Below are 14,383 nucleotides of genomic sequence, written 5' to 3'. Positions count from 1 at the left end.
GTGACACATCTGAGATTTCCATGGCCTGGGCCACAGTCTAAATATACTAACTAGATAATAGACAAGTTATGTCTAAAATAAGCGCTATCTCCTGCCAGGAATGAACGTTTCAAGGTTGCTCCATTAGACTTGATGTGTCTTTCTGGGTTTTGCTTTTACGAACTGTATCCCTAAACTCAGGCACTAAGAGACTTTTCTGAGGGCTCAAGCTCACTCTTGGGGTTGTCAGTTGGCTGAATCAGCATGTTGTTAACTATCTCTGGTGGATGGTGGATAGTAGCAAGACAGTAGCAACAAAGATCAAACAGAACAGAATACCTACAAATGGATGAAACCAAAACCAGCTTCCCGGGCAACTCTACAGCCTGCTGACTTCCCAACACAGTTGTTGGTAGCCTTTCTTTTTCCTTTCTTCTGTCTACCTCCTCTTCCTCCCTCCCTGTCTCCCTTTCTCCTTATCTTCCTCCTCTCCCTCTTCCTCATTCTCTTCTTCCTCCTCCGGCTCCTTCTCTACCGCCCATGTCTGTTCCTTCTCTTATTCTCCTCTCCTCTCTTCTGCTTCTCCTCTTCCTCTTCCTGCTACACACCCTCTCCTTTCCTTCTGCTTCCTTCCTTTCTCTCTTTCTGCTTCTCCTTTTTTCCCTCATCTTCTACTCTTCTTGTCTACCTCCTTCTTCTTCCTCCCCTCCCCTTTTTTCTCCTTCTCTCCCTCCTCTCCTTTCTTCTCTCCCTCCTCCCCTTCCTCCTTTCCCTCCTTTTTTCTCATCATCTTCTCTTCCTCCTCCCTTTTTTCCTTCCACTCCTCGTTCTCCTCTTCCTCTCTCCTTCTTCTCCTTTCTCTTTTCTTCTCCTCCCCGCCTCATCCTCCTCACCATCCTCCTCCTCATGCTAGTAGGACTTTGCTTTGTTATTTGCTGTGACAGTCTCCCTGAGTGGACCAGGTTGACCTTGAACTTTCGGTCTGCCTATTTCATTCACCTAAATGCTGGATGCAAGGTTGTTTTGTTTGTTTGTGACTTTCTTGGTTTCACAGATGCTTTTCGTGGGTCATCAGAAACAGCCACATATGGTAGTGCGCCTGTAACCCCAGCAGTAGGAGGTTGGAGAAGCAGGGGACCATTGTCAACTCAGGGCCAGCTGCCAGCTAATGGCCAGCCACACTGTGAGCTCCAAGCCAGCCAGATCAATATAGTAGCACTGTCACAGACACCGGAAACAGCTGGCGTGGGAAGATAGCCTAGGTTCAGAGGAGCCCAAGGCATTGGCATGGAGTACGCAGGGCTAGCCATACAGACTCTTCTATTTGCTGTGGGCGGCATAAGCCTGGGCTTTGTGTATGACACAGAGGGGGTGGGGTCTGCCAGACACAGAGCTCCAGCTAAAACCAGACTGCTTGTGACAGAAACAGGACATTACGCCTCCCAGTAGCCTCAAGCTGTCTGGCCTTCCCAGGCATGGGTATGTGTTGTGTCTGTATCTTGGTAGCAAAAATTCCTGATGAAGACTTGAGGAAGAGTTCATCCTGGTTCGTGGTTTTAGAGGGCACAGTAACCCATCATGGTGACAAGGGAATGACAGAGCTCATGGTGGCAAAATCTGACCATGCGGTGAAGATCAGAAACCAATCCTGGAAACAGGGACGATTCTAACCCCCTAAAATCCCTGTCAGCCATGTCCCACGTCCTAATGGCTGATTATGCTCCAGCTTGAGGGGTTCCCCTGCCTTAACATCTCATGCACGGGGATTATAGCTATCTATGGATCACCACACCCTGGCTTGTTTTTTTTTTTTTTTAACCATCTAGTAGATTTTATAATAAAAAACGGTTTATCAGAATTTAAGATACTCATGGGTATGGTCACATGTTTTTAGTGCCAGCACTTGAGAGGCAGAGGCAAGTGGATTTCTAGGCCTTGAAGGCCAGCCAGAGCTACATAGCGAGACCCTACCTCAAACAAAACAAAACAAAAAACAAAACAAGAAAAATTAAAATGAAAACTGGGCATGGTGGTGTGTACTCATAACCCAAGCATTTGGGAGGCTGAGGCAGGAGAAGCCTTGTAAGCTGGAAGCCATCCTAGGGTTCCCAGAGAGCCGCCATCCCAAAACAAACAAGCAAACAAACAACTTAAACCACAGCAATAAACTCATCCGATTGCTCAGTTCTTCCCATTCCAGGACAGCTGGGGATGACAGGAAGAGCCTGTAACCCAGGCCTGAGCTGGGAAGGACAGGGTCAGGGAAGGACAGGGATACTTCCCAGCTGCCTGTCCTTGTGTCCTGAGGGTAACTGGAGAGGAGACCAGGCTGTGTATCCTGATGATAAAGGTCAGGCCCATTGCTGGAAAGTTCCTTCACTCTGTCACGGGGCACCCATTCAACACCTATGTTGTAAACACTGGGCTTTGGCGATGAGCAGGACCGTGCTTCCTGACTCTCCAGTGAGGACCATGAGTTTAAAGCAGGTATGTATATGTAGGGGTATGTTTGTATGTGTGTAAGTATATGTGTGTGTATACGTATGTATGTATGTATGTATGTATGTATGTATGTATGTATGTGCGTGTGTATGTTGGCACACTTGAGTGCCTTGGCACATACACAGAAGTCAGAGGACAACATGCAGGAATCTATTCTCTCTGTCTACCATGTGGATTCAGTCCTAGGATTGAACACAGCAGGCTTGGAGTCAGGTGCCCTTACCCACTGAGCTATCTCAATGGCCCATTAACCAACTCTTTGGTAACTACAAGCAAAGCTGTATTATAGACTTCAGGGGGCTTCAGATCCCCTGGAGTTGGAGGTCCTGGAAGTTGTGAGCAACCTAGTGGAGGCTCTGGGAACTGCACTCCAGTCCTTTGGAAGAACAGAAAGCTCTCTTAGCTGCTGAGCCACCTCTCCGGTCCTAAATTAGTTCTTCTGGCAGTATTGGGAATTAAACCTAGGCCCTCACACATGTTGGCAGTGCTCTACAGCTGAACTACAGACGTATGTATGTATGTATGTATGTATGTATTTATTTATTTATTTTCTAAGGTAGAGTCTTGCTGTATAGCTCAGCCTGGCCTAGAACTCTACATCTAGAGAAAATGGTTTGGAACTTGTGGCAATCCTCCTGCCTCTGCTTCCCAAATGCTGGAGTTACAGACATGTGCTACACACTCAGCTTCTTTATCTGCTTCTGTATTTATTTACCTGAACAATTGTGTTGGTATGTTGTCCAGGCTGGCTTTGAACTTGGGAACTTACTTGCTATATTAGGGTCATCTAGAGGAACAGAACTTATAGAATGAATCTATGTATAGGAGGGAAATTTATTAAATGGCTTGCAGACTGTGGTCCAGCTAATCCAACAATCTCTGTCTACCAATGAAAGGTGCAAGAGTCTATTAGTTGAACCTGGGCTCGTAGGGGCTCACAAAGACTGAAATGCCATCCATAGGAGTGACCTGGGTCCTCTGCACATCTGTAACAGTTGTGTAGCTTAGACTTCTGGTGGGACTCCTAACAGTGGGAGCAGGGGCTGTCTCCGATTCTACTACAAACCTTTGGGACCCTTTCCTTCTACTGTGCTGCCTTGTTGCTTTAATGGGAGAGAAGGTGCTTAATCTTACTGCAGCTTGATACGCCGTGGCTGGTTGATATCCATGGGAGGTCTGTCCTTTTCTAAAAAGAAATGAAGGAGTGGATGTGGGGTATGGAGGGGAGGTGGAGGGAATGGATTGGGGGAGAGGAGGGAAGGGGAGGCTGTGGTCGGAATGTAAAAAACAAAACAATCCAGTGGTTGTTCAGTTCAGGAAACACTGGAATCCTGAAGAGGTAGGTTCTTAATGCCAGTTCAGGAATGGACTCACCACTGAGGTGAGAGCAAGCAGGCAAAGAGAGCAAGGTTTCATCTCCCATGTCCTTTGTGTAGGCTGCCAGCAGAAGGTGGATCTTCCCACAAAGACCCAGTTTAGAAATGGGTCTTTCTGGGCTAGCGAGATGGCTCAGGGGGCAAGAGCACTCACTGCTCTTCCAAAGGTCCTAAGTTCGAATCCCAGCAACCACATGGTGGCTCACAACCATCCAGAATGAGATCTGACGCCTTCTTCTGGTGTGTCTGAAGACAGCTACAGTGTACTTACCTATCACAATAAATAAATCTTTGGGTCGGTGTGAGCAGAGGTCCTGAGTTCAATTCCCAGCAACCACATGATGGCTCACAGCCATATATAAAGCTACAGTGTACTCATATACATAAAATAAATAAATGACTCTTAAAAAAATGAAAAAGAAATGGGTCTTCCTACTTCAAATGATTTAATTAAGAAAAAAAAATTTCTCATAGCTGTGCCTAGCCATTTGGGTTTTAATTGATTCCATGTATAGTCAAGTTGGCAGCCATGAATAACCACAGCAGATGCATCCCCAAACTTTCACATTTCTGGGACTAGACCTGTGTGAACAGGTATGTGCCTACAGGTATGTGCACTGGAATTAAAGGTGTGTGCACTGGACCTACAGGTGTGTGCACTGGGCCTACAGGTGTGTGCACTGGGCCTACAGGTGTGTGCACTGGACTATAGGCGTGTGCACTGGGCCTGGCCCTATCCTGTCTTTGCAGCAGGTTGTGTGTTTCTCATTGCTAAGTTTTGAGAGTTCTTTGTGTGTTTCCTTCCACTTCATGCTTAGGTTCTCTGAACAGGATCTTTTGCATGGTAAGTGTTTACTTGCCTTTTGTTGTTTAATTTTTTTATTGACACATAACTGAGGCGCAGCAAAGCATGAGAATCTTAAGTGTGCAGCTGGTGAGGCTTTTCCTGCTGCGATAGCATCCAGAGGTTTTTCTCCTTCCTCTTTCCGATCAATATGCAGCGCTCTTTCTTTCTCTGACCAGCCAGCCACAGCTTCTGCTTCTCTCACCACAGATTGGTTATGCCGGGAAGGTTTCTGTCTCTCGTCTTCCATCTTTTGAGACAGGGACTAATTGCGTAGACCCAGTTGGCCTTAAACTCACAAGAGATCTGCCTGTTTCTGCCTCCTAAGTATCTAGATTAATTTATCTTTTGAGGGGCCAGGAAAAAGGGTTGAGACGAGGTTTTCTACGTGGCTCAGGCTGGCCTTGAACTTGCCTCGGCCTCCCAACCTGGAATGGTCTCTGTTAAATGTCTTTCTTGGGTGCTGCCAGCCTTTCCATCTCTTGAAGGAGACACCGACACCTATCAGCAGATGTCATTCAGAGGCTGGTGAGAAAAGTGTGGGTTCCTGAGTGCCAGTGAGCCAGGCCCACAGCAGGCTCAAGGAAGGAAAGAGCCTCAACCTCCAGTGAGGTGGGTGGGCAGTTCTCCAAACCAAAGGACAGGAATTCAGCCTTTGTCTCGAACAGTTGCTGAAAGTAAACAAACCACAAAGCTTTGAATCTTGGCCACCAAATATGTAAACTGAGAACAATCATATCTGCATAAGCTGGTCATTCTCACAGGCACAGTTCCTGACACTTAGGAGGCATCAGGAGGCTCAGGAGTTCAATGCTGCCAGCCTTAGCTACAGAGTGAGTTTGAGGCCAGCCTGGTCTGTATAGCCAGAGTGACACAGCGAAACTCTGCCTCAAACAAACAAAATACAAAGAATAGGGAAAGAGGAAGCGAAGAAGGATCAACAAAATTTCTGAAGGAGGAGAAAAGTAGGGAGAACCAATGAGAACAGCCTAGGCAGCAGATGGACGGATCCTGTTTGGCAAGTAATTTGTCATGCCGGGCAACAAAAATGAAGCTTGGCTATCAGCACGTGGCCGTTTACTTCCCAGTTTCTCACCCATCAGACTTGGGGCCTGAAGGGAGGGAGTCTTCAAGAATAAAGGGAGAAAGAAATCGCCCCCCCCCCCCCAAAAGAGTTAGAAGGGATTCCTGGATAACCGGGAGTCAGCCAGAGCAGGGTTCAGGAAGAGGAAGAGGACCAAGAGGCAATAGGAGCCCAAGGTAGAGGTGAGGGGCATCAGGAGAGGCCACAGAAGACTCAGATCCTGTTGTACACTCTAGGACTCAGAGCATTGCTGTGGACTCAGGGCCTGCTGCAGACTCCGGTATGTTTAGATGTTGGTCTTCTGTAGCTGGGCTGGCAGAGATCTGAGATGTCATAATGAAGAACATAACACGCTCAGATGTTAGCTAAATTCCTCTCTTTGCTGTGTGGACAGTGTGGGGCTGTTAGGGTGGGGGTGGGGGTGTCTCTGAATTAGGTTGCACGTCACACACGGGGCATGCAAAGAGAGAAGGAAGCCTCCGGAGTGTGCAGAGTTTACTCAGTCTGCTGCAGGCCAGGCATTATTTCATGTGGGCTGGTCCCTCTTGTCTCTCCTTCCTTTCTCGCTTCTCCTCATCTCTTCCCTTCTTCTCTAACTTCACCTCATCTCTGCAGGGTCTCATGTATTCCAGGCTGGACTTGAACTCGAGTTCCTGAGTTTCCTGCCTCCACCTTTCATGTGGAAAGATGGACACAACCACATCAGGCAACATTTGTGCGTTTGTTTGTTTTGAGACAGGATCTTACTATTTAGCCCAGGCTGGATCTTGAAGTCGTAATTCTCCTGCCTTAGCCTCCCTAGTACTGGGATGATAGGTATGTGCCATTGTGCTTGGATACCTCTTTGAGTTATCTTTCTACAGGTTCCCCAAATAACTGTATTAATCAGATATGATGGCATCCACCTTCCCTAATGCCAGGAAGTCTGGGGAGGCAGAAAACCACTAGAGCCCTTAAGTGGGAGACCAGCCATGGTAACCCCACCCCAATACAAAAACAAAAATGAAAATGAACCAACAGCACTAATTCTGCTGCTTTTCTTTCTTCTCACAGAGATCTGCTGGGTTCTGCCTCCTGAGTACTAGGATCAAAGGCATGTGCCACCAAGCCTGGCACAACAGGTATTTTTAAATTGTGTGTGTGTGTGTGTGTGTGTGTGTGTGTGGTGACAAGTTTGGAGTTTTGATTTCTCTAAAAAAATTATAAGAATATGTTTTTATTTTAACTCCATGTGTGGAATATTGTGCAGCTTCAGATTGTTCACAGCAGCTGATTATGATTGGCCTCATGCTCTAGCAGGGGCATGGTTTTGCCAGCTGTGGTTAGTTTCTGGCAATGTGTGACATTTGGAATTGTGGGGACTTTTCAGAGGGTATATAAATGCGAGAGGCCCGAGAGATGGTGTGGGTTGTTGGTTGTTAAGTTTGTAAAGAAGTGTGTGCAAGGAAGAAAGAATTAGATAACCTAATGGCGAAGACCAAACTTGTCCCAAGGAACTCAATGCTCCTAATCAGCAGGACTAGTCTAGGGATTACATTAACCTCCTTTCTTCTCTATTCTTTTTTCTCTCTATCCAGTGTTAGGGGGTTGAAAGGATGAAGGAAAGGGGTTGAGAAGGGTGGGAGAAAGAAGAACCCACAAAGAAGCCAACATCTGTGTGGGGGCGGGGTGGGGGAGGGAGGGCAGGGCTAGGCCAGAGGTTGACATTAAGTATCTTTTTCCATCACTCTCCACCTTACTTTTTGAAACAATGTCTCTTGCCGAATCTGGAGCTCCCTGATTTATCTAGACTGTCTGGCTAATGAACTTCAGGGATCCACCTCCGTCTCAGCCTCCCCAGCAGGGAGGCATGGATATATACGGTTACATCCAGCTTTATATGGAAGGTGGGGAATCTGAACTCAGGCCCTTCCACTTCTGTGAACTCAGGCACTTTATTCACTGAGCTATTTCTCCAGTTCAAGCTGGCTCTGAATTCATGATATTCTTGTCTCCACTTCTTGAGGATCTGCCTGTCAGTGTGTGCTGCTACACTGGCTCAATATAAACATCGGGAAACCAGGCACGGAAATCAAATAGCTGAGCTGGTCTTGGGCAGGCTCCCTCTTCATGTGGAGCAAGCTGCCTGACTCTGGAACAGTGCCATCCTCTCTCCTGCCTCCTCAGGTCCAGCTTCTCTGAGGAAGGCAGAACTCTGCACTGCCATCTACTTCAGGCTATGAAAGCACCCACACAGATGACGTCACTCCTGCCTTGCAGCTCGTCACTCCTGCCTTGCAACTGGGAGGAGGGCATGATTACTAATAGTTGAACAGATATTATTAAAAGAAGTGTAGTGATTTGTCAAAGGTCAGATCCTGATGGAAGAACCTCTCTTCAGACTTACATCTTCTGACTCGGCATCCAGTGCTCACCCTTGCAACATTTGTCAGCTGACGTAACCAGCCTTGAACGACACACGTGGCAGCGGGCATGAGGTCAAGGCCAGAGCTATTTCCCCAGACAGCTCAGCTTCCTTCTGTCTAGGAAAACACTTTTCTGGGCTCAGAGAGAGGGGAGGGGGCGAGAGAGGGAGGGTCACAGAGAAGTAAGAGATTGGCATCAATTTCCTTTTGTTGAGCAATGGTTTCCGCCATCTGGACAGGTGACGTCAGCTGTCTGGATTTCAGCCACAGTTCTGTGGTTCAGGCTCCCAGGAAGCAGACTTCCGACTGAAAGGGCCTGGAGGAGGAACCTGGCAATGTGGAAAGACAGGAATTACTCCAGGGAAGGTTTTGCTACAGGGGAAATCAGGTTCAATGGTCAAGAGGAGCTCAGGGGGTCCGTCCTTGGTGAGAGGGCAAGAACCTCATCCAGAGAGGAATAATGTCTTCATCACAGTCGATTTTCATGACTAATAGACTCAAGTACATTGGGAGTGGGTGGAGAAAAGGTAAGCAAAGCCAGGGAAAAAGACACACACACTGAAGGTAAACATAGGCCAAGAATAGAAGCCTGCTCCTCACCCTGGAAATCTTTGTTAGGGACACTAAATCCTCAAGAGAGCGGAGCTGGGCTCTCGAATAACTTCACTTTTGGAATTTCAAAAGTTAACCTCTTAGAAAGACACTAAACAACAGATGCGTGAATTAAGCAGAAAGCTAAACTATGCCCTCTCCCCTCTCTGGTCTCCACAGTCCCCAGACCTGGTTCCTGAACCAGCTTACTCACCCTGACCCTTCTATTTTTATCTCTTGTGGTCCTCACAGTGATAGTGGGAGGAAGAAATCGGTGCCTTTATTTACTTACCTTTTATTATTATTATTATTATTATTATTATTATTATTATTATTAATTTCTTGAGACAAAGAGTTGCTATGGAGTCTAAGCTAGCCTCAAGCTCATACCAATCCTCCTGCCTCAGCTTCCTAAACGGTAGTCTTACAGATGCCAGCTTCATTCCAGCCTATGTGTTTTAATGCAGGAAAGCAGAGGTAAGCATACATTTGAGTGGCATTAAGCCTGTGCAACCCTCAGCAGACTCACCTTTGAGATATTATAGCTCCCCACTCATGGCTCTGAACATACCCAGAGCCCTACCACTGAGCAACATCCAGACTCTTTATTTTTTAACATAAAAAATATTTATTTTATTTCATACATATGGGTGTCTTCTTGCTTGCATATATATGTGTGTGCATGATACCCAGGGAGGTGAGAGAAGGTCTCAGATTCCCTGGTGTTACAGCCTGTTGTGAGCTGCCATGTGGGTACTGGGAATCAAGCCACCACTCCAGCAACATCTTTTAAAAAAAAAAATTAGCTGGGAGTGGTGGTGCACGCCTTTAATCCCAGCACTTGGGAGGCAGAGGCAGGTGGATTTCTGAGTTCGAGGCCAGCCTGGTCTACAGAGTGAGTTCCATGACAGCCAGGGCTACACAGAGAAACCCTGTCTGGAAAAACAAAACAAAGAATTTATTTATTTATTTTTATATGAGTACACCACCTGAAGGGGGCATCAGATCCTATTACAGATGGTTGTGAGCCACCATATAGTTGCTGGGAATTGAACTCAGGTCCTCTGGAAGAGCAGTCAGCCGCTGAGCTACCTCTCCAGCCCCAGCACTACCCTTTTAACTCTTTCTTTTGAAGGAGGATCTCATTAAATTGGCAAGCCTGCAGCTTCAGCCTCCCAGGTGCTGGGGGGATTGCTATATAACATTGTGACAATTTGCTCTTTTGTTTACTTGTCGTCCCCCCCCCCCCCCACCACACACACACACAGGGTTTCTCTGTATAGCCCTGGCTGTCCTGGAACTCACTCTATAGACCAGGCTGGCCTCGAACTCAGAAATCCACCTGCCTCTGCCTCCCAAGTGCTGGGATTAAAAGCCTGTGCCACCACTGCCTGGCTACTTACGTCTTTTAAAGGTTTATTTTTATTTCTGTGTATGTCCACATGTGTGCAGGTACCAGAAGTCAGAAGCAGGCTTTGGATCCCCTGGAGCTACAGGTAGAGTGGGTGCCCAGTGTGAGCTGCCCAGTGTGGGTGGTAGGAACTGAGCTCAGGTCTCCTGGCAGAACAACAGGAGCTAGCTCCTTAACTATGGAGTCTGACAAAGACCCTCGTTTGCCCTTTTAGAGGGTAAGTGAAATTTGAAAAATAGTCATAGAGTAGCTGCTGTAGATTGGAGCCACAGCTGACTTTAGAACGTTTTTATTACCCTCAAAAGACCACATACAAAGTCGAGTGGGATGGCACATGCATGCAACCCCAGTACTTGGGAAGCTGAGGCAGGAGGATTGTTCTGAGTTGGAGGCCAAACTGAAGTGCATGAACAAAAAAGGGCCTCACAGAGTCACAGGAACTTTTTCACAAGTCTTTTCTTCTCTGGCCCCAGGCAACCCCTTTGTCTCTACAGACCTGTGTATTCAGGATGCTTCAGGGTTCACCCCTGTTAGACTGCATCCTCTCCATCTCCTGCTCAACACGCTCACTGTGTGACTCTACCGTGTCTTCACCTGCCCATCCCTTCTGGCCATTTATTTTGGGTGATGGTTCATCTTCACAGTCAACTTGATTGGGTTAACATGACCGTGAGAACACACCTCTGGGTGTTTCCAGGAAGGGCTCAGTGAGGAGGAAATACAGCCTGAAAATGGAGAGCACTGTCCCGTGGGCTGATGCATGAGAAATGGAGCAGATCGGCGGAATTCCTCTTTGCTTCCTGACTACCGACTGACACAGCATGGCCAAGCACTTCATACCTATGCCCCCTGCCTTGTCTGCCGTGATGGGCTGTATGATATCACATTTTAGCTACCGTGAAGAACACCCACTGCTCTGAGCCATCCGACATTCTTTGAGTGAAACATGTTTGCTGGTCTTGCGGGGAGGAGTGGCGTTTCTAGGTTGCATTAGGTCACACGTTTGCTTTAAGTTCAGCCTTTTGAGGAAATTCCAAGTTCTCTACTTAATATTCCCACTAGCAATGGGGACAATTCGAATTCCCCAGCCTGTCCTCTCTCTCCTCACCCTCTGGTCTCTGAATGTAGCCCAGGCTGGCCTGTAACTTGTGATTCTCCCTACCTCAGTCTCCCAAGTAGCTGGCTGTTAGGCACCGGCCACAATGCTCAGCTTCTCCTTTTCATGGATTGATGTATTTGAGCCAGATATGGTGACACACATCTCTAATCCCAGTTCTTGAGAGGTAGAGGTAGGAGGAGAGATAGTCCAAGGACAGACTTAGCTACATAGTGAGTTCAGGCCAGTCTTAGCTACATGAAATCTAGTCTCAAAAATAAATAAATAGAGATATTTGCATTTTTCATTGATTTGTAAGGAAGGATCCTTTCTTCCTTTGTTTCTTCCTTTTTTTTTTTTTTTTTTTTTTTTTTTTTTTGAGACAGGGTTTCTCTGTATAGCCCTGGCTGTCCTGGAACTCACTTTGTAGACCAGGCTGGCCTCAAACTCAGAAATCCGCCTGCCTCTGCCTCCCAAGTGCTGGGATTAAAGGCATGTGCCACCACACCCGGCTGTTTCTTCCTTTTTGTTTCCTTCTTTGTTTCTTTGTTTCTTTCTTCCTTTCTTAATTAATGTCTGTGAGTGTTTTGCCTGTGGGTATGTACCGGCATCACATGCATACATACAGTACCCACAGAGCCCCGAAGAGGGCTGGCCTTATCTATGGTTGTGAGCCTCCTAGAACTCACTGTGTAGCCCAGGCTGGACCCAAACTTGTAATGATCCTCTTGCCTCTGTCTCCTGAATGCTGGAATTGCAGGTGTGAGGTACCTTTTAAGGATCATCTCTAAGCTGATCTCTAACACAGAGCAAACTTTCCATCTCTGTCTTTTCTTACACTGTCTCCCCAATTGCTCAGGATTACACATGTGAACTATGTTCAGTAAATAAAGGAGTATTGAAGACTCAGTCAAGTAAAACAGCTGTGTGGGTCAGGCACCTTGAAAATGTCACAGATGGCTCAAATCCAGTTTTTTCTTTTTCTGGAGATAAGGTCTCGTGTAGCCCAGGCTGGCCTCAAACTCCTAATGTATCTGAAGATGACTTTGAACTAATGATTCTCCTGCCTGTACCTCCCAGGTGCTGGCATTACAGATGTGTACCACTATGCCTGTCTTAGGGTTTTACTTCTGTGAACAGACACCGTGACCAAGGCAACTTTTATAAGGACAACATTAAATTGGGGCTGACTTACAGTTTCAGAGGCTCAGATCATTTTCATCAAGGTGGGAACATGGCAGCATCCAGGCAGGCATGGTGCAGGAGGAACTGAGAGGTCTACATCTTCATCTGAAGGCTGCTAGCAGAATACTTACTTCCAGGCAGCTAGGATAAGGGTCTTAAAGCCCCTGCCCACAGTGATACACATGCTCTAACAAGTTCCCACCTACTTTCACAGGGCCACACATTCTGATAGTGCCACTCCCAGAGCCAAGCACATACAAACCACCACAATGCCTGGTTTTTTGTGGTACTGGGAACTGAACCCAGGGCTTCTTCCATTCTAATTGATTACACTATCCACTAAGTTCCAACCTTAGTCCCCATTCATTTTGATTAAAAGCTCTTTTGTACATTGAAGTTTCTGATTCTTTGTTATGTTACCAAAAACCCCTTGCCATGAGACTGACTCTCATGGCAAACTCTGTCTCCTGTCTCTTGATGTCTATCAGGGCAGAGATTCCCTCTTGGTGAGCAACAAAACTGTCCTTTCTGACTCCTCCCCACGTCCCAGCCTGTGAGACGAAGCTTCCTTGTATGGCGTCCTGTTGCTGGAAGGGTCTCCTAGATGTCTGACCAGAGCTCGATGTTCTATATAGTCTGCCATAAATCCCCGTGTCTGACAGGCCTTGATTTGCTGCCATGGCATTCAAGGTATGCAAACAGCTTGGAGTGTTCTGCCAGGCTCGAGCGGAGGCCTTGGGTAAGCTTCTGCCTGTGGCACGGTGTGTGCCCGTTTTTGGACACAGCTTCTCATACTGTGTCACTGAGAAGAGTGAAGCCAGGTCACATCAACTATAGCTGCAAAAATTCTGAGCAGCTGGGCCTGCTGGGATACACCTGTAATTTCAGTGCTGGGGATGCGGAGGCAGGAGGATAGCTCTAGAGCTGTGTGTGTGTGCGCTTGTGTGTGTGTGTGTTTGGGCTTGTGTGTGTTCAGGGGTGTATGTGTGTGTTTCCAGGATCAAGCAGGGAAGATGGAGGACAACGTGTGGGAGTTGGTTCTTGCCTCTCACTGTGTGGGCACGGAGGACTGAACTGAAGTCATCCGACTTGGTGCCAAGGGCCTCCACCTGATGAGTCATGGAGCCAGGGGAAAAGAAGTGTTTCATGAATTCTGACTCTTATAATGAGGGCAAGGAACAACCTTAGAAGAAAAAAATAAGTGTTGCTTAGGAAAATGAAAAGCAGGTAAGTGCCTTTAATCCAGCACTCAGGTGGCAGGGCGGGAGGGTCTCTGTAAGCTTCAGGCCAGCCTGATCTACATTGTAAGCAAGTTTCAGGCCACTTGGGGCTACGTAGAGATCCTGTCTTTTAAAACCAAACCAAACAAACATCTCTGCTTCTTAAAAATGTCCTCCTGCTACATTGCCGGGGGCCGATGTTTGATTTTTAGAGAGTATTTGCTTACACTCCAGGGAAGTTAGGCAAAGCTGGGAGTTCACAGCGGCTAAGCTGACTGCAGGCCTTCAGAGCGCTCGCTCCTACAGGAGTTTTATCAACCCAATTCGGCAGAGGATGCTGGAATTTACCTAAAGTCACAGAGTGAGACAGGGTCTTTCTCTGAGACCTGAGGCACACAGATTAGATGAGGCTGCCTGATCAGCAAGCCAAGGGGCCTTCTGTCTCTATGTTTCCAGCACTGGGTTTAAAGTTCATGTTGCTCACCCTGGATGTTTATGTGGGTGCTGAGGATTGAACTGTGGTCCCTGTGTGTGTGTGTGTGGCAAGCACTTTACTGGGAGTGCATCAGCTCCCCAGCCTGGAGTTCCCACTCTTTCTAAGGCCCACCCAACATTCTAGCAGGACAGCCCCTTCCTCCAGTCAGTTCCAGAGGGGCTGTTACCCAGCTCAGAGCCACTGTCCAGTAGATT

The 14,383-nt window shown here is 47.2% G+C and overlaps 2 long non-coding RNA genes across 2 annotated transcripts; one reads left to right on the top strand and one right to left on the bottom strand.

The window, feature by feature from the left end:
* Nucleotides 1–4,707: 4,707 nt before the first annotated feature.
* Nucleotides 4,708–12,945, bottom strand: 4833427F10Rik (RIKEN cDNA 4833427F10 gene). Its single transcript, NR_045459.1, has 3 exons — nucleotides 12,484–12,945; nucleotides 8,172–8,519; nucleotides 4,708–5,372 (listed from the first exon to the last, which is right to left on the bottom strand). It is a non-coding gene; the product is annotated as an RIKEN cDNA 4833427F10 gene (long non-coding RNA).
* Nucleotides 6,868–11,571, top strand: Gm32409. Its single transcript, XR_876780.2, has 4 exons — nucleotides 6,868–6,906; nucleotides 7,952–8,262; nucleotides 10,234–10,277; nucleotides 10,666–11,571. It is a non-coding gene; the product is annotated as a predicted gene, 32409 (long non-coding RNA).
* Nucleotides 12,946–14,383: the final 1,438 nt, after the last annotated feature.

This window comes from Mus musculus, chromosome 17, assembly GCF_000001635.26.
Source record: "Mus musculus strain C57BL/6J chromosome 17, GRCm38.p6 C57BL/6J".
NCBI lineage: Eukaryota > Metazoa > Chordata > Mammalia > Rodentia > Muridae > Mus > Mus musculus.
Note: the sequence above shows the minus strand (reverse complement) of the source record. Positions and strands in the feature narration are given on the sequence as shown.